Here is a 22,173-nt window from a genome sequence, read left to right as displayed (position 1 = left end):
ATTAGAAGATGTTTGCATCCACTAAAATCATACAGGGAATCCTGAACTGCTGATGCAGCAAAAAGCTGAAAACCAGCTGGACAAGATTCCAGAATGAGCTTCCTTTTTAAGGTCTTACCGGCAAAGAGAGGGGTGTGGGGAACGAAAGGTAGGAAAATTGTAAACATTTGTTTCCTTCTTCTTCTGAATTTTCATAAGAATGTGTATATAAAACAACATATTTGAATAGGCCAGTCTCTACTCTAGAGCTTGCATTCTGTGCTGACTGAAATAAAACGTTTTTGTTTTTTTTTAAATTTACTTCTAGTATCTTACATTGTACACAAAGTGCAAATGGATAACTACAGTATTTTCTCCTAATTATTATTTTATTGATTCACTGGACACAAATTAGGCCCTGAAGATGCTTTAGTTAGGGAGAATGCACCTGGATCTGCATTATGTTGTTCACTACATTTCTAGGGTAAAATCTCTTGACAGTGAAAACAGTGTAAATAATTTCACATATTTTTGCTTTTAAATATATATATCCACGTTATCTCTCTCTCTCTCTCTCTATATATATATATATATATATATATATATATATATATATATGTGTGTGTGTGTGTGTGTATATATATACTGTATATTTAGAGAGAGAGATATTGTGGAGGGGCAACCCGTATTATCGAAACAAGATGGCGGCCATCTTTCGTTTCGATAATACGGTCGGGACGCCCAAATCATGAAATTTAGTTCGACCTTAGAGATGGTCGTACTTAGGTCTTTTTGAGATGATCGTCCCCGGTTTTCGGTGATAATGGAAACCGAGGACACCCATCTCAGAAATGACCAAATCCAAGCTATTTGGTCGTGGGAGGAGCCAGCATTCATAGTGCACTGGTCCCCCTCACATGCCAGGACACCAACCGGGCAACCTAGGGGGGCACTGCAGTGGACTTCACAAATTGCTCCCAGGTGCATAGCTCCATAACCTTCGGTGCTGAGCCCCCAAAAAACCACTCCCCACAACTGTACACCACTACCATAGCCCTAGGGGTTGAAGGAGGGCACATACATGTGGGTACAGTGGGTTTTGGGGGGGTTTGGAGGGCTGAACATTTACCACCACAAGTGTAACAGGTAGGGGGGATGGGCCTGGGTCCACCTGCCTGAAGTGCACTGCACCCACTAAAAACTGCTCCAGGGACCTGCAAACTGCTGGTGATGGAGCTGGGTATGACATTTGAGGCTGGCATAGAAGCTGGCAAAAATGTTTTTAATTTTTTTTTTGGGTGGGAGGGGGTTGATGACCACTGGGGAAGTAAGGGGAGGTTATCCCCGATTCCCTCCAGTGGTCATCTGGTAGTTCGGGCACCTTTTGAGGCTTGGTTTTGAAAAAAAAATGGGACCAAGTAAGTCGTCCAAATGCTCGTCAGGGACGCCCTTCTTTTTTGCCATTATCGGCCGAGGACGCCCATCTCTGAATCACGCCCCAGTCCCCACCTTCGGTAAGGTGCCAACCACGCCCCTGTGAATTAGGTCGTCCACACGCGATGGAAAGCAGTTGAGGACACCCAAAATCGGCTTTCCATTATGCTGATTTGGGCGACCCTGAGAGAAGGACGCCCATCTCCCCATTTGTGTCAGAAGATGGGCGTCCTTCTCTTTCGAAAATTCACCTGATAGTAATGTAGTAAATGATGGCAGATAAAACCCTGTATGGTCTATCCAGTCCTGCCCCAACAGATAAATTCATTTTACATGGTATGTGATACTTTATATGTATACCCGAGTTTGATTTTCCTTGCCTTTCTCAGGGCACAGACCGTAGAAGTCTGCCCAGTACTGTTCTTGTACTAAATTCTGAAGCTAACATCGAAGCCCCTTAAAATTACACTCCAGCCCATCCCTATCTATTCAGTCACGATCAGGGCGTAGACCATAGAAGTCTGCCCAGCTCGCGTTTTGTATCCCAATTATCAGCGTCGCCACCCAATCTCCATTAAGATTCCATGGAACCATTCCTTCTAAACAGGATTCCTTTGTGTTTATCCCACACATGTTTGAATTCCATTACCATTTTCATCTCCACCACCTCCCGCGGGAGAGCTTTCCACATATCCACCACCCTCTCCATGAAAAAATACTTCCTGACATTAGTCCTGAATCTGCCCCCCTTCAACCTCAATTCATGTCCTCTAGTTCTACTGCCTTCCCATCATAGATAGATTCTGCATTATTTTTTTCACTACAGTTCTAGGGTAAAAACTCTTTTGACAGTGAAAACAGTGTAAATAATTTCACATATTTTCACTTGTATATATATATATATATATATTCCATCTTTCTACTTTTAGTATCTGTCCCTTGTGAAGGTCACATTATCTTTAGCAAACAAGACCACATAGACTATACAGTAGATAGCCAAGCAGAAAATTGCCAGAACTCGAGGCTGCAGAGGAGGGAGACATTTCTTTCAACCTCATTTCCATATATATTTTTACACAGCAATGGTTCTATTCAAAATCAAGTTCATTGATGTATTAACTTTTACATCAAGGAAAATTCATGGCTTTGTCCAGAGGAAAAAAATATATATTTAAAGTACACCTAGTGCCAAAGTGCGATGAAGCCGACTACTGGACTTGATTAGTTAAATCATGAATAAAAGAGCTCAGTTTGATAGAGCAAAAAGAACCATTACATTGTAAGAGATGCTTATAAACAAGAACACTTATGAGCTAGGTTCTGCATAAAAATCAAGCTAAATTAGACACATAGGTACAGTTCTCAGAGTCAGAAGCTGGATGTTGTGTTTGGGTTAAAATAGCAGCTTACCCAAATGTCCTGGATCAATAGGTTTCTCTTGGGAGCGGTTTCTTCCAAAAGGGTAAGTTGTGCACAATCCCATGAAAGGCATTAACCTTGCTCCTAAGCCAGGGTATTCGGACTATGATCTCAGGCTTTCAAATGTGGCATCATTATTATGCAGCATTTGAAGAAAGATCATTTTAAAGAGCTAATTTTTTGATGCTAATAACGTGCACTACCGTGATAGCATACAGTAACACACAGGGGGGCAATTCCATAACTGAGTGGCCTTTTAAGCACTCCAGTGCCGTGCGGTGAGGCCTATTCTGTAACAGCATTCTAGAATACTAGCATAAACCAGCTTTATTCACTCACAGTTACACCATCCATAGACTCAACATAACTGTGGTGGACTAAAATGAGGCAATGACATGTGTAAAATGATTTAGGGGTCCTTTTACTAAGGTGCGCTGAAAAATGGCTTGTGGTAGTATAGGCGTGGGATTTGGGAGTGCGCCAATCCATTTTTCAGCGCGCCTGTAAAAAAGGCCTTTTAAAAAATTTTGTCCAAAAATTGACGTGCGGCAAAATCAAAATTGCCACGTGTCCATTTTGGTTCTGTGACCTTACCGCCAGCCATTGACCTAGCAGTAAGACTCACATGGTAACTAGGCAGTAATGGCCTACGCGTATCAAATGCCGCTTGGTGCGAGTCCCATACGTGCGTCCAAAACTATTTCGGACACACGTTTTGTGTGCACATCAAAAATGAAATTACTGCAAGAGCCACGTGGTAGACAAGGTGGTAACTCCATTTTGGCGCATGTTGAGTGCACGTAGACGCTTACGCAGCTTAGTAAAAAGGGCCCCTATGTAAGTTGCTCGTGTAAGTGGCAACCCCCAATGCCCCTCTCGTGCTCTACTCATGTGAATTCCCCCTTACATTTACATGCTATGCCACTTACATGTGTCCATACAAAATAGTGCTTAGTCACTTTGCTGCCTCTTTTCCACACTTAAAGGGAAATTCTATAAATGGCACTCAGAATTCAGCGTCCCAAAAAATCGGTAGATGAGGATTGGCACTCTTTATAGTAGAGTTGTGCAACCTCGGTCCTCAAGGGCCACAATCCAGTTGAGTTTCAGGATTACCCCCAATGAATATGCATAAGATCTATTTGCGTGCACTGCCTCCATTGTATGCAAATAGATCTCATGCATATTCATTGGGGAAATCCTAAAAACTTGACCTGCTGAGGGCCAAGGTTGGGCACTCCTGCTTTATAGAATAACTAGCTGTTGAGCCCGTGAAAACGGGCTACTTTTGGAATGGGGGGGGGGGGTTCCGAGCCCCCCTCCCCCCCGGAGTCGCTGCCGCCGCCCCTCCACCCGGCCGAGCAGCACTGTAAACTTACATCAGCACGCACAGCAGCAGGCACATCAGGAAAGCTGCCGTCGGGGCGGGCTTCCTTCTCTGCCTGTGTCCGCCCTCGTGTGACGTAACGTCGGCGAGGGCGGGACAAAGGCAGAGAAGGAAGCCCGACGGCAGTTTTGCTGATGTGCCTGCTGCTGCGTGCTGATGTAAGTCACAGTGCTCGGGCCAGATGGAGGGGCGGCGGCGACTCCGGGGGAGGGGGGGAGGGGGAGCGGTTCCGACGTCTGCAGCATTCTGGTAGAGACTTCCCTCTCTGTCCTGCCCCCATCATCACGTATTGAAGTGGGGGCGGGGCAGGGAGGGAAGTCTCTACTGCGCATTTGCGAGTGAGTACGGTCACTCGACCTTTATATGTTTGATGTGTAGTGCCAGGATCCATGCTCAACTTGGGAGTGAAAAATTACACTACTGAAACCAGCCTGCTTATTTTCAAAGGAGAAGGGCGCCCATCTTCCGACACAAATCGGGAGATTGGCGTCCTTCTCCTAAGATCGCCCAAATTGGCATAATGGAAAGCCGATTTTGGCGTCCTCAATGCTTTCCGTCACGGGGACGACCAAAGTTCAGGGGGTGTGTTGGCAGTGTACCGAAGGCGGGATGGGGGCTGTGGTTACCACGTGGGCATCCTCAGCCGATAATGGAAAAAAGAAGGGCGTCCCTCACGAGCATTTGGCCGACTTTACTTGGTCCATTTTTTTCATGACCAAATATCAAAAAGGTGCAGATGACCACCGGAGGGAATCGGGGATGACCTCTCCTGACTTCCCCAGTGGTCACGAACCACCTCCCACCCCGAAAAAAACAACTTCAAAAACTTTTTTTTTTTTTTTTTAGAGTATGTCCTTCACTATGCCTCCATCCCTGCGATGGCAGTTGAGGATGTCCAAAATGTGGGTGTTTCTGTGAGCATGACATCCATGCCGTTCCTATGCCTCTGACACTCTCTTATTTATTTATTTGGATTTTGGATCACAAGTAGCAGCATTGGGATTTGAACAGCCACCTCTGGAGTGCAAGACCAGTGCTCTAACCACTAGGCCACTCTACTCCTGCCATTCTATTGAAATTTGGCCATCCCTGTGGGGGGGGGGGCAGTATGCAGGTCCTGGGGGGGGGAGGTATGTGTGTGTCAGCAGAGGCATAACGAAGGCGTGGACGTCCTTCTTTCAAACTTTTGGACGTCCTCAACTGCCCGCCACAGGGATGGCCAAATTTCAAGGGAGTGGAGGAGTGTAGAGTGGCCTAGTGGTTAGAGCACTGTTGCTTCCCCTCCTTAGGAAGGAAATCGTGTGCAAATGACTAACAGCGAGCAGCTCAATTTGCATGCAATTGTCCTTCATACATGCCTGTTCCTTTCCGGATCAGTAAGAGAAGGTTTTTTTTCCATTCAGTTAGTGGACCAGTGCACTACAAATGCTGGCCCTCCCATGACCAATGGTTGGATTTGGTCGTTTCTGAGATGGGCATCCCTCGCTTTCCATTATCACCGAAAACCGGGGATGACCACCTCTAAGGTTGACCTAAAATTTTCATGATTTGGGCGTCCCTGACCGTATTATCGAAACGAAAGATGGACGTCCACCTTGTTTTGATAATACGGGTTGCCCCGCCCCTTTACGTGGTTCATCCTTAGAGATAGGCACCCCCGTTCGATTATCCCCCTCCAGGTGTAAATCCTGGCATGCAAGTTGGATGCAGATCCCTTATATTCTATAACACTGCACTCATTTTATGGGATTGCCTCTGAGCCACCCATGCCTCTTTTCTGGTCATGCCCCCTTTGCTGATCCATGTGAAAACATTTAGATGCTATTCTGTAAATGAATGCGTAATTGGATTTCCACATGGATCTGCCTTATATGCCCTATTTTTTTTTATTGTTACATTGTACCCCCCACTTTCCCACTCATGGCAGGCTCAATGCGGCTTACATGGGGCAATGGAGGGTTAAGTGACTTGCCCAGAGTCACAAGGAGCTGCCTGTGCCTGAAGTGGGAATTGAACTCAGTTCCTCAGGACCAAAGTCCACCACCCCTAACCACTAGGCATCCATTAGAATACTTTTCTACACCAAATTGGTACCTAATGTTCAGTACCATATTGTAGAAATTTCCCTTTACCAACAAAAGTGCTGGTATTCTGTACATTTACGCAAGCAGTGGCATGGAAATGTGGACACCCAGTTACAGATTTGCTTTTCGAATGCATTGACACAGACAAATGGCAATACATGCCTTACATTGAAAAATAATTTTTCTTGCCTGTATGCCCATAACTTCCTCTCTTCCCTGCTACTGGGGCTAATCTGAGGGCAGCTTATGTGTATTAGATTGGTCAGTTCGTGTGAGAAGAAGAAGTCAACAACATCACAAGTATCTATTTTTGACTTTTTAAGTATTATTATTTTGGGAGAGTGTCATAAATATAATATATGCACAGCTCTGAAAAACAGAGATACATAAGAAAACCTAACACAAATAGGTGGGGAGGACTTAGAGTCCAGGTGTATGTAAGACAAGCAAGCTATATAGGGATGGATAATGGTGGGCAGTCCGTAAATGGAATTCTCCTTTGAGTGCTGCAATGTTGCATGGATAGCGCTTGTACAATAACAGTGCCTGGATTCCTTTCTAGGACTACTAGCATAAACCACTGTTCCCTCTAAGCCAAGCAGGAGTCCTCCATCTACAGTCTTTCCGGGGGGGGGGGGGGGGGGGGGTCACAATCATATTTTCAATAGTGAGGGACAAGCAAGCTCTGCAAGCCTTGCCTATCCCTAAAAATTGAAAGCACAATATTTATTATTTATTTATTGCACTTGTATCCCACATTTTCCCACCTATTTGCAGGCTCAATGTGGCTAACAAGACTGTTATGGCCTATCACCATTTCAGGGTACAAAAACTACCATTGGTCAAACCATGGGCCAGGAAATGCTTATAATCATGTACAGTGGCAATGAACACTGAGGATACAAGGAAGAGCACCCTAGTCACAGTGAGGACTATGCCAGCTAATTACACCGTGTATTTGCAGCTGTACATCTTTCATCTTTTTCCAGCAAATAAATTCAAAATGGGTGGGCAACTACAGAATGTGCTAATAAGGTTTAACCTAGTGCACAAAACTGGGAAAACACTTTGGTGAAGAGAATTCAGATTCCTAGGAAAACAGTGACTTGTCAAAAGGGATATGCCATTAACCAATACACACATACAGTAATGTGAAATGTGCTTTTGCTAAATAGCACTAGGATAAGATGCCCTGTCAAGAAGTTAACAGTATATTGTTTAATTAACCAATACATTTTCTATAATTAGTCTTTCCTGTTATTGAAGCACCAACCCCTAATGGTAGCAGTGCAGTTGAAGGACACCCACTCAGCTTAGAGGGAACAGTGGCATAAACCCATATTGGCATGCCTAAATGTAGGCGTACCCATTTATGTCAGGTTAATGGCAGTCATAAGTGAGTGTGCCTAAGTGCAGCAGGTAATGCGCGTAATTTACAGTGTTCTATAATTTTTCAGGAGTAAGTGGCAGTCCCACCCATGCCCTTCTATGTGCTCATCTACATGTGCCCCCGTTGCAGTTAGGCGCTCCCTATGGAATAGCTCAGTGGTTCCCAACTTGGTCCTGGAGGCGCCCCAGCCAGTCAGGTTTTCAGGATAGAAGAAAGTAGTAGATCTAAAAAAAAAAAAAAAAAAAAAAAAACTCCAAGATGTGCAAAATGTTCAAAATGTTCAATTTATTTGCCACTAAAAAAAGTTAATACATAGATACCGATATGACTATGTTTCGATTTCCAAGATCCAGCATGGAAAAAAGAAGCAGCAGATCTCAAAAAACACCTCAAGATATGCAAAATGTTCAATTTATTCACCACTAAAAATAAATATGTAGATAATTAAAAGCCCTACATGCCATGTTTCACCTTCTCAAAGGACAGAATGCTTCACCTATTGATTTATACTACTCTCTCCTCAGAAGCAGCGGAAGCAATGGTGGTGAGTCTAGAAGCATTCTGTCAACACCACTGGGTTCTGGTTCAAGTCCCTGATGCAGTCCTTTGCGAGGGCGAAACATAGTCGTGTTGGGCTTTTAATTGTCTATGTATTCATTTTTTTTAGTGGTGAATAAATTGAACATTTTGCACATCATGGAGGTTTGGGGTTTTTTTTTTCTGAGATCTACTGCTTCTTTTTCCTTGCTGGATCTTGTAAATTGATTGCCTATTTGGTTTTTTTCAGGTTTCACGATATCCACAATGAATGATCATGAAAGAGATTTGCATGCATTGGAGGCAATGCATGCAGATATCTCTCATGAGTAATTATTATGGATATCCTGAAAACCTGACTGGCTGGGGTGTTCCAGGACCAAGTTTGAGAACCACTGGAATAGCTGGTAGTGCACTTTTCTGTTCATTTAGATGCACACATCGTGCTTAACTGCTCATACTTAGTTATAGAATTGCCTTTTATGAGTCTACATGGGACCAGTTTATCATCAGAAATCTGCTGCTTTCATTCGAAAGGCCTTTTTTTGGAGTGAAATTATTCCTTATTTTATATGATTATGGCTGAAAAATATCTTGGTTAAGCTCGTCCCCGTCCACATTCTTTACATCTAGACAATTGTTGTGCCATTTTGGGAGAATAAAAATGTTAGTATTAGATGGAATGAGGATCTGTGAACTGATTTATTATTCACAAAATATTATTTCAGGGTAATTGCCTCTTGTTCAGATCAGATTCTTATTGCAAAATAAAAGACAATCTAGCAACCTACCCAACATTTGTAAGATTTTCACCATTCTTTGTTTGCTTGAAATTAAATTAAGATAAAGGGGAACTCTTTGACAGATCCTTGTCCTAATACATTTCTGGTTAATTATCTCCTTAGGAATGGGGTTTTTTAAAAAGTCTATCATTAATTTGAAAATACTTCCACCCCATTCCTTTATTCTGCTTTTCTTAAAGGGAACCTACTTTCACATGCTGATGCCATCTTTTGTTCTGACCATATGCAAAACAGTGCGTAAAAACAGACAAGGATGTCAGCTACTCAATGACTTGTTTTCGTACCATAGCATAGGACTACACCCTCAAATAATCCCAGGTCAGCGCCCTGTCTGAAATTTGCACTGTAAAGCTTAATGCAAGTTTTAGCATATATGTTGGGGTTTGAGCTCTATATTTTGTGTCTGCATTTATCCCATTTAAGACCGGGAACTCAAATAGCTGGTGGCTAAGTGGTCTTGAATGAATATCCATATGCTAACATTAATGGGGGAAAGAAACCCAACAAACAAATGCATACACTCTTTGTTCTGAAATTCTTACTCATTTTCCAAATAGTACTTCTGTGTAGTGATTAAATGGAGTCTTGTATGTGACTGCTGAACTATATGGTTTTCTTATTTCGGGGTAATTTATAAAACATTTTTATATGTGCAAAGCCAGGTTTTCACATGGGAGAGGGTCTTATAAAGTAGTACAGGGGCATACACAGGGGCGTAGCTAGACACCCAATTTTGGGTGGGCCTGGGCCCAAGATGGGTTGGCAGAAGAACCCCGCCTCATCCCACAGATGATGTGGTCTCTCCTTTTCTCACCTGCATACCATTGGTCTGTCAAACATTCTTCCCCCCCCCCTCCCCCACATACCTTTAAATAGAGATTTTTCAACTAGGCAACAAGGCAGCAACTATACCACACTGCTGATGTTGGCTCCATAGCCTTCCCCTGATAACAACTTCCTGTTTCCGCCTAGGCAAGAATACATCAGAGCAAAGGCTATGGGGCCGGTGCGAGCAGTACTGCATCAGACACTGCTCACTGCAGGTGAAGATCTGCTATTTACAAGGTATGCATGAGGGACAGTTTGTGGGAGTTTTCGGCTGGTGGGACTTGGGATCCCTGCCAGCCACATTATAGCTATGCTGGTACTGGGTGGGCCTGAGCCCAAAGTGGGTGGGCCTGGGCCCACCCAAGCCCACCCTTGGCTACGCCACTGCTTGAGTATAAAGTAGATAAGCCAAAAGTAATGGCAACATTAATGAAGAATGTGTGTAGTCGATCCCAGGGGGAGACATATTATGTGGTCAGATTTGTGGTGGAGCTGCTATATTAATGCGTACACTTATAAAATACATGAGGTCATGCACAAATTTGCCCCTTTGGAGCAGACATAAAAGTTGTGGATGAAGTTTTGTAAGCTACCAAGTTTGTTCTGGATATCTGCCTTCCAGAAACAAAGGCACCCTATGTTATCGTTAAAAAATAGACAATATAGGCCCCTTTTCCAAACTTTGAAATAGATATCCTTTTATAAAATGACTCCCATTCTGGTCTATAGGGAAATGCTGAGGACATCAGATTCTATGTCTGTTGTAAGCTAACAAATAGCTATCAACCATTTATGGACTGGGAAGCACAATGGGGAAAAATTGGACTTACTTATAGAGGGTAATTTTATAAGCCAGCACGTAGTTTAAGGGGGCAAAAACGTGCCTATTTCAAGCTTGTTTTATAGAGGAAAGTAGATGCTTACTTTTGTTATAAAATACTAGCCTTAGAGGCTACAAAATATGTCTTCATTAACGAATGATCACTTACACCAACCCTATAGCTGATGTAAATGACTGTACCTCCATTTAGTAAGAATGTATGTAAATAATGGTATTCTATAACCCACCTATGATGAAATCAAGGACTGTTTTATGGTGCAGCTGGTACAGGAGCCGACAAGAGAAGGAAAAATTCTAGACCTAGTCTTTAGTGGAGCGCATAAGCTGGTTGTGGCAGGTAATGGTGATGGGGCCGCTTGATAACAGTGATCATATTATGATCAGATTTCATATTTCATATTAGCTATGGATTACGTATAAACAGGACATCCAATACTTAGTGTTTAACTTTCAAAAGGAGACTATGAAAATGAGAAGAACGGGGAAAAAAAAGAGGAGCGACTGCGAGGGTCAAAAATTTACATCCGTCATGGATGCTATTTAAAAATGCCATCCTGGAAGCCCAGGCCAAATAATTCACGTATTAAAAAAGGAGGGAAGAAGACCAAACGACAGCTAGCATGGTTTAAAAGTGAGGTGAAGGAACCTATTCGAGCTAAAAGAAAATCCTTCAGAAAATGGAAGATGGAACAACTAAAACTAATAAGACGCCAGCATAAGAAATGTCAAGTCAAATGCAAAGCACTGATAAGGAAGACACTTTGAAAATAAAGAATTGTGTTGGAGGCAAAAACATAAAGTAAAATTTTTTTTAGGTATATTAAAAGCAAGAAGCGGCAAAAAGAATCAGTTGGGCTGCTAGATGACCGAGGGGGTAAATGGGGCCATCATGGACGACAAAGCCATAGCAGAGATATTAATGAATTCTTTGCTTTCGGTCTTCACCGAGGAAGATTTTGGGAGAGATACCAGTGCCAGAAATGTATTCAAAGCTCACGAGTCAGAGAAACTGAATGAAATCTCTATAAACCTAGAGGATGTAATGGGGGCAATTTGACAAATTGAAGAGTAGCAAAATCTTCCTAGACCAGATGGTATCATCCCAGAGTACCTGATAGAATTGAAAAATGAACGGCAGAACTATGTTAGTAATATGTAATTTATCTTTAAAACAAGTGTGGTACCGGAAGATTGGAGAGTAGCCATGTAACGCCAGAGGGGATCCGTGAAAATTATAGACCGGTAAGCTGACGTGGTGCCAGGCAAAATGGTACAGACTATTGTAAAGAGCAAAATTACAGAGATATTGAAAAGCATGGATTAATGAGACGTGGAGGGGCATAATCGAAAAGGACGCCCAAGTTTTTCTGAGGACATCCTCGCCGGACATCCCCGTGAAGGGGCGGGGAGAACCAGTCATTATCGAAAACAAGATGGACGTCCACTTTCATTCCATATACGGTCGGGGGATGCCCAAATCTGGAAATTTAGGTCGACCCTTAGAGATGGTCGTCCTTAAACTTGGCCGTTCTGATTTTCAGCGATAAGGGAAACTGAGGAAGCCCATCTCAGAAACGACCAAATCCAAGCCCTTTGGTCGTGGGAGGAGCCAGCATTCGTAGTGTACTGCTCCCCCTGACATGCCAGGACACCAACCGGGCACCCTAGAGGGCACTGTAGTGGACTTCTGAAATGCCGTGTGTGCTGAGCCCCCCAAATCCAATACCCACAAACTGTACACCACTACCATAGCCCTTATGGGTGTAAGTGTGGGTACTAGATGTGGGTACAGTGGGTTTCTGGTGGGTTTTTGGAGGGCTCACATTTACCACCAGAAATGAAACAGGTGTGTGTTGGGGGGGGGGGGGGGGCCTGGGTCCACCGTCTGAAGTGCACTGAACCCACTAAAACTGCTACAGGGACTGCATACTGCTATGATGGACCTGAGTATGACATTTGAGGCTGGCATAGAGGCTGGCAAAATATTTTTAAATAATTTTTTTGAGGGTGGGAGGGAGTTAGTGACCACTGGGGGAGTAAGGGGAGGTCATCCCCGATTCCCTCCGTTGGCCATCTGTTCAGTTCGGGCACCTTTTCGTGGCTTGGTCGTAACAAAAAAAAGACCAAGTAAAGTTGTCCAAGTGCTTGTCAGGGACACCCTTCTTTTTTCCATTATGGGTCAAGGATGCCCATGTGTTAGGCACGCCCAAGTCCCGCCTTCGCTACACCTCCAACACGCCCCTGGGAACTTTGGTCGTCCTCGCGACGGAAAGCAGTTGGGAACGCCCAAAATCGGCTTTCGATTATGATGATTTGGGCGACCCTGGGAGAAGGACACCTATCTTCCGATTTGTGTCGAAAGATAGGAGTCCTTCTCTTTCGAAAATAAGCCTGAAAGCCAACATGGATTTATTGAAGGGAAATCTTGCCTCACCAATCCATTACATTTTGTTGAAAAGGTGAACAAACATGTGGATAAAGGCGAGCCGGTTGATGTTGATAATGTGTATCTGGATTTTCAGAAGGCATTTGACAAAGTACCTCATGAAAGAGTATAGAAGAAATTGGAGAGTCATGGGATTGGTGGTAGTGTCCTATTGTGGATTAAAAACTGGTTAAAGGATAGAAAACAGAGAATAGGGTTAAATGATCAGTATTCTCAGTGGAGAAGGGTAGTTAGTGGGGTTTCCCAGAGGTCTGTGCTGGGACCCCTGCTTTTTAACATATTTATAAATGATCTAGAGATGGGAATAACTAGTGAGGTAATTAAATTTTCTGACAACACAAAGTTGTTTAAATACAGAAATATATGTCTGTTTTGCTTTAAGTATCTACTTTGTATACTAATGGAAAAATCTTTGCAAAATAAAAATTTTTTTAAAAAGTGACTCAGCGGGCACCCAAAAGACGCACCCACACTACCGCAGGCCACTTTTTACCATGGATTGTAAAAGGACCCCTGTATAAATTAAAAAAAAATAGAATTACCCCTTAATATTTTATATAAAATCATATATTAGTCCAATCATGGTGTTCTGTTATCTTGCTGTTAGTACTATTCTCCCTTTCTATTTTCTATTTTCAGAACCAACATATAAGTATGTTACTGTCAGAACTCTCTTATTTCTTTTACGATGGGCAAGCTGTAATCTGCCTTCATGTTGTAATTATTACCAGTGCACATGTCACTCCTTGAGGGGAAAGACTCATTTCTTAACAGATTTAATCAAAACTTTGGTACAAATTTCTTCTCAGTACCATTAGATGTGAAGCTTTCACTCTCTTTCATTCATTTTTGTATAGCTTTTGTTTTATTTAGGACAGTAAATATTTGCAATTATTTGCAAAATTATTCTTATTCTGCTAAACTGCTTGAGAGAAAAAAATATATAAGTTAGCTCAACAAAGACCATTGCAGAGAAGCAAGTGCTGCCCTGTTGCAAATCTCTGGCACAACATACGTTTTTGATGAAATGTAGTAGTTGCAGTGCAAAGAAAGGGGAAATAGGACTGTGTTTTTGTTTTGCCAACTGGCTTCATTTCTTCAAGATGATTTGTCTAATTCTACTTTTACCCTGTTGCAAGCATAGTTCAGATTTATCTGTTTACTCCCTACGAAAAGCAGAGCTACCAGTCTATGCAACCTTAAGGGGATACAATATTATAATACAATGGAAAAAGTTACCTTATTGCTGTAATGGACCTAATTTACCAGTGATAATGCTAGATCAGTCCCTATCAAGCAATATGAGCCAATTTAGCTGGGAGACACAAGTATATTATCTCATTAGGCACACCTTGTGCCTTGCTCTAAGCCTCTATTATAGAATCAATTTAGTACAATTTTGCAGATTTTCAGTTGGATGTAGGGGGAGAAGGAACTCAAGAGAACATGAAACCTCCATTTTAGTGCTTTCCACTCTTGTATAATGTCAGAAAACAAATATAATTGAAAATGCAGTGTTTTGGTTTTTTGTTATTTTAGATCCCAAGGATTAATTGATTCATCCTTCTTAGAAGGGTCTCATGGTTTGAGATTGCCTAAACACCAAAGATGATTTAGACTAAACAATTAAAATTAATTAAATGTTTAGAATAAAGTGGACTACAAGAGGGTAATTCTGTAGCAGGGTGCCTAAGATAAGAGGCAGAAAATGTTCCTATGGCGTGATCACTTACACCAAACCTATGATTGGTATAAATCCTTGTCAGAATACATGCAAATTATAAAATGTTATAATTTACATAATTATTTGCACATTCTACCTATTCTTCACACAAACTCTGCCTACCAGCAAAGTGCATACTGTCAAAACATGATGCAAGCTTTTTTGCTAGTCAGTATTCTATGAGTTCAATTACACCATAAATGACTAGAATACCACCAAGTATGTGCATTCCTGTCATCTAAAATTAGGCAGCTTCTAATAGAATTAACCCTCCCCCCCACAAGATGTTTAAGGAATATTCTATAAACTATTTGCCGGAGGAGGTGGTAACAGCGGTTAGCGTATCTGGGTTTAAAAAAAGGTTTGGACAAATTCTTGAAGGAAAAGTCCATAGTCTGCTATTGAGACAGACATGGGAAGCAACTGCTTGCCCTGGGATTTGTAATATAGAGTGTTGCCATGATTTGGGTTTCTGCCTGGTGCTTGTGACCTGGCTTGGCCACTGTTAATTCCATTATGGAATACTAGGATAAGGTTGGTATTGACACACCCTTATAGGCAGGCCATCTTATGCCATGTCAATGGCAAGCATAAATTGGCATGCTTAGGTGCTCCAAGTGATGTGCATAGTTTATAGTATTCTATAAAGTACATGCCTAACTGGGAGACATGTCCATGGACCTCCCATGCAGTTAAATGATATGGCACGTAGGCATTACTTTACTGAATAATGCCTATTGCACACAGACACATAATAGTCAATTTGATGGCTCATTTGATGTGCTTAAGTGGTGCCACTTTATAAAATTGTCCCCCTAGAGATCACTAGGCTAAAGAAGAAGCGTTAACTATTCTGTCCTGCGATGGCATAAGGAAGCAAGTGCTTCAGTCATGGGCGGACTGACCATTCAGGCAACCAGGCAGTGCTCGAGGGCCCAGAGGCTCTAGGGGGCCCAGAAGCTCTGCCCGGTTTCCCACCACAGCAGCAGCACATTGCAGCCCTCCCCGGCCCCATCTTGAAAGGCCTGGTGGTCTATTGGACGCTACGGGGGAAGAAAAGAATTATGCTCTTTCCTGCCCAGCCACTGCCGCTACTGTGCATGGTGGCGCCGGCACCGCTGTGTTTTAAAAATAGCTGCCAAGACTGCTGAGACACACAAGACTACCACAGTAAGTCTTGGCAGCCATTTTGAAAAACACAGTGGTGCCGGCAAGGCATAGTAGCCCCCGAAGAAGCCACTAGACCACCAGGCCCTTCAAGGTAGGACCAGGGAGGGGGCGGCAGTGCAGCTTGAGGTGGTGCGCCGTGACCTGGGTGCCCAATAAATTTTACTGCTCGGGAGTCCCGACCACTGTCATTCCTCCCCTGCTTCAGTAAAAATAGGCACTTGCTTTCTTTTGCCGTTGCAAGACAGTATTGCACCTGCCTCTCTGTATAGGTTACATCTCTCTATGCCATGGTTTCCTTTGATCCCATCCTCTTGATTGATAAGCATCCTTGGTATTTATCCCACTTCTTTTTGAATTGAGTTTCGGTTTTTGTCCCAACCACATCCACCAGGGTGACATCCCAGGCATACACCATGCTTTTGGTGAGAAAATATTTCATGATGTTGCCTTTGAGCTTACCTCTTCTTTTATAAAAGGTTGTTTGCTTAGATAGATAGATAGATAGATAGATAGATAGATAGATAGATAGATAGATAGATAGATAGATAGATAGATAGATAGATAGATAGATAGATAGATAGATAGATTTAGCATAATACAGCCTCTAAAACTGAATGCAGTACTCCAAGTGCAACAAGTTCAGAGGAAGGTACCAAAACAGTATAAGGTGAGCACCCAAAGATATATGAAAAGAGACTTGAAGACCAGAATGTGTACACCCTAGAAGAGAAAAGAGACAGGGGTGATATATTTACATTTAAATACCGTATTTTTCGGACTATAAGACGCACTTTTTTCCCCCAAAATTTGGGAGGAAAATGGGGGTGCGTCTTATAGTCCGAAGGTAGCGTTTTTGGACCTCCGTCCCTAGGGTTACCATATGGCTCCAGAAAAAGGAGGACGGATTGAGCCAGCCGGGTTTTACTTCCATTGCTTTCCATTGAAAGCAATGGAAGTAAAACCCGGCTGGCTCAATTACTTCCATTGAAAGCAATGGAAGTAAAACCCGGCTGGCTCAATTACTTCCATTGAAAGCAATGGAAGTAAACCCGGCTGGCTCAATCCGTCCTCCTTTTTCTGGAGCCATATGGTAACCCTATCCGTCCCTTACTTACACGATTCCATGTTCCCTGGTGGTCTAGTGACGTTGGGGCAGTAAAGAGCCCCCTCTTTCCTGCCCATCGCGCTGCTCTCCGTGCTCCTCAATGCTTTCTGACGGTCTCGGCGAGATTCAAAATGGCCGCCGAGAATCTCGGCGGCCATTTTGAATCTCGCCGAGACCGTCAGAAAGCATTGAGGAGCACGGAGAGCAGCGCGATGGGCAGGAAAGAGGGGGCTCTTTCCTGCCCCAACGTCACTAGACCACCAGGGAACATGGAATCGTGTAAGTACGGGACGGAGGTCCAAAACTCGGACAAGACGCACCGGAGCACCTAGGTTTTAGAGGAGGGAAAAAGGAAAATTTTTTTTTCCTATTTCCCTCCTCTAAAACCTAGGTGCGTCTTATGGTCCGGTGCGTCTTATAGTCCGAAAAATACGGTACTTGAAAGGCAATACGCAAACAAACCACCAGAAAACGTATGTGATTATGCTTGAAGACCTGATTATGAGAACAGAAGAGACAGGGGTGATATGACATAGGCATTTAAATACTTGAAAGATATTAATGAGTAAGCATTTCTTTTCCAAAAAGAGGGAAGCTGTACAACTAGAGGAGATGAAATGAAACTGCAAGGAGGTAGGCTTAAAAGCAACGTCATGAAATCCTTTTCACCAAAAGGGTGATGGATGTCCAGAACGTCCTCCTGGTGGAGGTGTTGGGAAAAATACAATGACAGAATTCAAAAATAGGATGAATAGAGATGATCCTCTATCTAGCAAGAGGATAGGATCAAAAGAAAACAAATAACATAGAGGAATGTATCCTGCATGCAGGGGCAGGTACAATCCTAAACAAAAGCATGGAGGAAGTAACCTGCATGTTCTGCATGAAATGGCAAGTATGACTCTAGCCACCTTGCTGGGTAGACTAGATGGTTCATACCGGTCTTCATCTACCCTCTGTTACTATGTTACTAGGTTATTATGTGGATTAAGGGTGTGAAGTTGCTGTTGTCAAATATAAACAACTAGCCTGTTTTATTTTTCGATGTGTGTCTTGAACATGCGTGAGGTATATTTACATGCAGTGCCTTGACTGTATGCCTACATATCATCTGCATATTCATGAACAATAACCATAAAGTAATGCTAGTTTGCAGCCATTGCTTTTGGATTCCTTTGATCTAGATGTTTGGGAACAGGTCCAAGATCACATGAATGAAAATGAGCAGATTATTAAGGAAATCACTATATAAAACAGGCAATCTTAGTTCACTTCTAGAAGGATCAGATAGCTAAAAGAGATAACATGTATAACAAAATGTTTTCATGTATACAACTGAAGAATCCTCATCATTTCAAATGTAAAGTTGTCCCATTTCTATAAGGTCCTGCTGTAGATAGTCAGTCAGTCTTGTAGGTTTTCTTACATGGTTTTGGGATTTTGGCATATAATAGATATATGCATTCATTAGCAAGCATTTGTTTCATTAATGTGCCTTAAAATTTTTATTGCACACAAAATTAATTTGGCACATGTTAATCTACAAATTAACTCAGGGGTAACTGATTTATACATATTAGAAAATTTTAAAGAACATTAAAAAAATGTGTGAAATGAACCAATAAAAACCACCCAAAAACTGGAAAAAATAAGCCAAATGGATCAATCATAAATTGAAAATATTTAGCTTGTGCACATCTTTGTTTTGATAAAGTAGATTTGTTGAGATGTATTGTTCTTTCATCGGGATGAACATCATATTCACATTACTGCAGCCATTTCCAACCCAGTCCTCGGGGCACATCTAGTCCTATTGGGTTTTCAAGATATCCACAATGAATATTCATGAGTTAGGTTTGCATGCAATTGAGGCAGTGCATGCAAATCTCTCTCATGCATATTTATTGTGGCTATCCTGAAAACCCAATGGAACTAGATGTGCCCCGAGGACTGGGTTAGAAATGGCTGCATTACTGGAACTGAATGAAGCAGAAGGCCCTTTTACTAAACAGTGTTATTTGCTAATGCACGCTTAACACGTGAAAAAAGGCATACCGCAAAATATGTTAAATCATTTTACAGTAATTTGCCTATCAGTGTGAACAAATTGTATACTATTTATTTACTGTTTTTCAGGACAGGGTGTGTCATGGGTGGGGAATGGATGTGAAAGTATGATCTGGCTAGGGTGTTAGCATTAGTACACACTAACCCCCGAATTCTATATACAGTGCTGAATTTTGCATGTATATCAATTTAATTGGCTAATGAGCTAATTAACATCAATAATTGGGTCCTAACAATAATTGATGTTAATTATCACCCATTAAAATTTGCATACTACTACTACTTATCATTACTATAGTGCTACTAGATATACGCAGCGCTGTACACTTGAACATGAAGAGACAGTCTCTGCTCGACAGAGCTTACAATCTAATTAGGACAAACAAACAGGACAAACAAGAGATGAGGGAATATTAAAGTGAGGATGATAAAATAAGGGTTCTGAACAAGTGAACAAGGGTGGACTTTTAGCTTAGATTTGAAGACGGCCAGGGATGGAGCTTGACGTACCGGCTCAGGAAGTCTATTCCAGGTGTTTCATGCAGCAAGATAAAAGGAACGGAGTCTGGAGTTAGCAGTGGAGGAGAAGGGTGCAGATAAGAGAGATTTACCCAGTGAACGGAGTTCCTGGAGAGGAATGTAGGGAGAGATGAGAGTGGAGAGATACTGAGGAGCTGCAGAGTGAATGCACTTATAGGTCAATAAGAGGAGTTTGAACTGTATGCGGAAACAGAGAGGAAGCCAGTGAAGTGACTTGAGGAGAGGGCTAATATGAGCGTAACAACCCTGGTGGAATATTAGTCGTGCAGCAGAATTTTGAACAGATTGAAAAGGAGAGAGATGGCTAAGTGGGAGACCTGTGAGAAGCAAGTTGCAATAGTCTAAGCGAGAGGTGATACTCATCTAGATGCATGCTATTCTATGTGGCATGTCGACTAACTGCTTGAACGCCTAACTCATTGGGGGGAGTGGCCATGGGAGGGCCATGGGCATGTCAAGGGCATTACCCAAAGTAGGACATGGAGTTATAGAACAGCCCCAATTCTACACAAAAATGCTCAAAGTTGAGCACTGGGTTTACAACAGGTTTTAGGTGGAGTAAATTCCGACTCAACCTGCACTGCTTTGTTTCAGCAATGACATTTTGGCGTCTTATAGAATTTTCTTCTAACGGGCAACACAATTTTAAAATATTTTTTTGCACATCTTGCGCACTAATGGAATAATTAGCACAGGGCCTGCAAAAAGTTAAAAAAAAAAGCCCTGCAAAAGACCTGTGTTAAATCATGCTAAAGGAGAAATCCTATATATGGCGCCTTACAAATTAGCACCGTAAAACCACATGGTTAGCATGATTCTATAAACTACGCCTAAAGTTAGGCATAGTTTATAGAATACGCTCACGTGCCGTTCTTGCAACTAAAATGTAGGCACACCCATTTAGGCTACCTAAAACTATGTCTAAATACCTGCGCCTAACTTAAGTACATAAGTAATGCCACACTGGGAAAAGACCAAGGGTCCATTGAGCCCAGCATCCGGTCCACGACAGAGGCCAATCCAGGCCAAGGGCACCTGGCGAGCTTCCCAAACTTAGATGCAGATCAGGTGTATTCTATAATAGTGCACATAGTTTTTTGAAATTCCCACAGCCCGTCTATTCCATACCCATGGCCATGCCCTCTTTTCAACTGCACGCATTTGAATTGGCGCGTACTGTTATAGAATACGCCTCAAAAGTAATGTGCATAAATTCTAATTAAAGCCAATTAGTGCTGCTAATTGGTTGTTAACTGCCAATTATAAGCGTTGATTGGCATGTTAGTCAATTAAGTTGTATGTGTAATTTGACCTTATGGTCAAATTAGCATGCACAACTTAAGGCACCATATATGGAATTTGGGGGTAAGCCCATTTCTTAACACATTTTAGTAAAAGGGCCCCAATGTTATTTATTTTGTAAAGGCTCTAGAAAAAATGTTTTTGAAGACTGCATTTGCAATTTCTTTTAAAAAATTTAAAATGTCCACTTTCAGACATTTCGAAGTCTTTTGGCAGATTTTTGCACCTGCTTCATGTGGAGGTAAACACTTACACATGGCCTGATATTCAGCTGAGTTATATCTTGGCTGAGTAGCAAGCCTAAACTAAACAGTGCGATATATGCAACATATATTCAACACTGAATAAGTTTATCAAATATACAGCCAGCACCAGTGCTTAACTTAGTAAAGTGAGCATGCCAGCTGAATACTGACCCATTGGAAGATCGAAATGTCATTATAGGACTGACCATGCCTTGGGCTCTTTGTGACAGGAACATAAAAGTTATGCTAAATACTGATTTTTCAATTCATATGTTTCATTAAGCTGTGTATCAGTTCAAAAATACCCTTTCCTGGCAAATTAAAGGGTTCTTGTACTAAGCTGTGGTAAAAAGGGTCCTGCGCTAGCAGCAGGGTCGCACATTGTGGCCGTTTTTACTGCAGTGATTAAAAAAGGCTGAAAATAGCCATTGCCTTGTGGTAAGATTGCTTTTATTATGTGGCAGGGGCGTAGCTATGGGGGGGGCCACGGGGGCCTGGGCCCCCACAAATTTCATCCGGGCCCCTGGTTTGGCTTGCGGGGGGTCCCCAACCCCCACCAGCTGAAACCTTCTTCAGCGCGGTCTCTGGCGCAGCCGCGTTCGCAGCCTGCCCCCTTCTCTTCTTTCTTCTTGCTCCTCTTGTGCACACTGACACTCAGCGTCAGCGTGCACAGGAGGCGCAAAAAGAAAGAAGAGCATGGGGCAGGCAGCGAACAGAAACGCACCAAAGACCACGCTGAAGAAGGCTTCGGCTGGCGGAGGTTGGGGGACCCCCACCAGCAAAGGTATTTGTTTGTGAGGGGGTGAGGCGAGGTGGTGGGGGGGCGAGGAGGTGTGGTGTGGCGGGGAGGGCAGCGGGGCGGCACTCAATATG

The 22,173-nt window shown here is 42.6% G+C and overlaps 1 protein-coding gene across 2 annotated transcripts in view; it reads left to right on the top strand.

Moving 5' to 3' along the window:
* The window catches only part of PPARGC1A (PPARG coactivator 1 alpha), a 232,150-nt gene that overhangs the window by 129,286 nt on the left and 80,691 nt on the right, over window positions 1–22,173 (top strand). The gene's annotated exons all lie outside the window — the stretch shown is intronic.

Source organism: Microcaecilia unicolor, chromosome 2, assembly GCF_901765095.1.
Source record: "Microcaecilia unicolor chromosome 2, aMicUni1.1, whole genome shotgun sequence".
Lineage (NCBI taxonomy): Eukaryota > Metazoa > Chordata > Amphibia > Gymnophiona > Siphonopidae > Microcaecilia > Microcaecilia unicolor.
The sequence above is the reverse complement of the archived record's forward strand: the minus strand, read 5'-3'. Positions and strand labels throughout refer to the sequence as shown.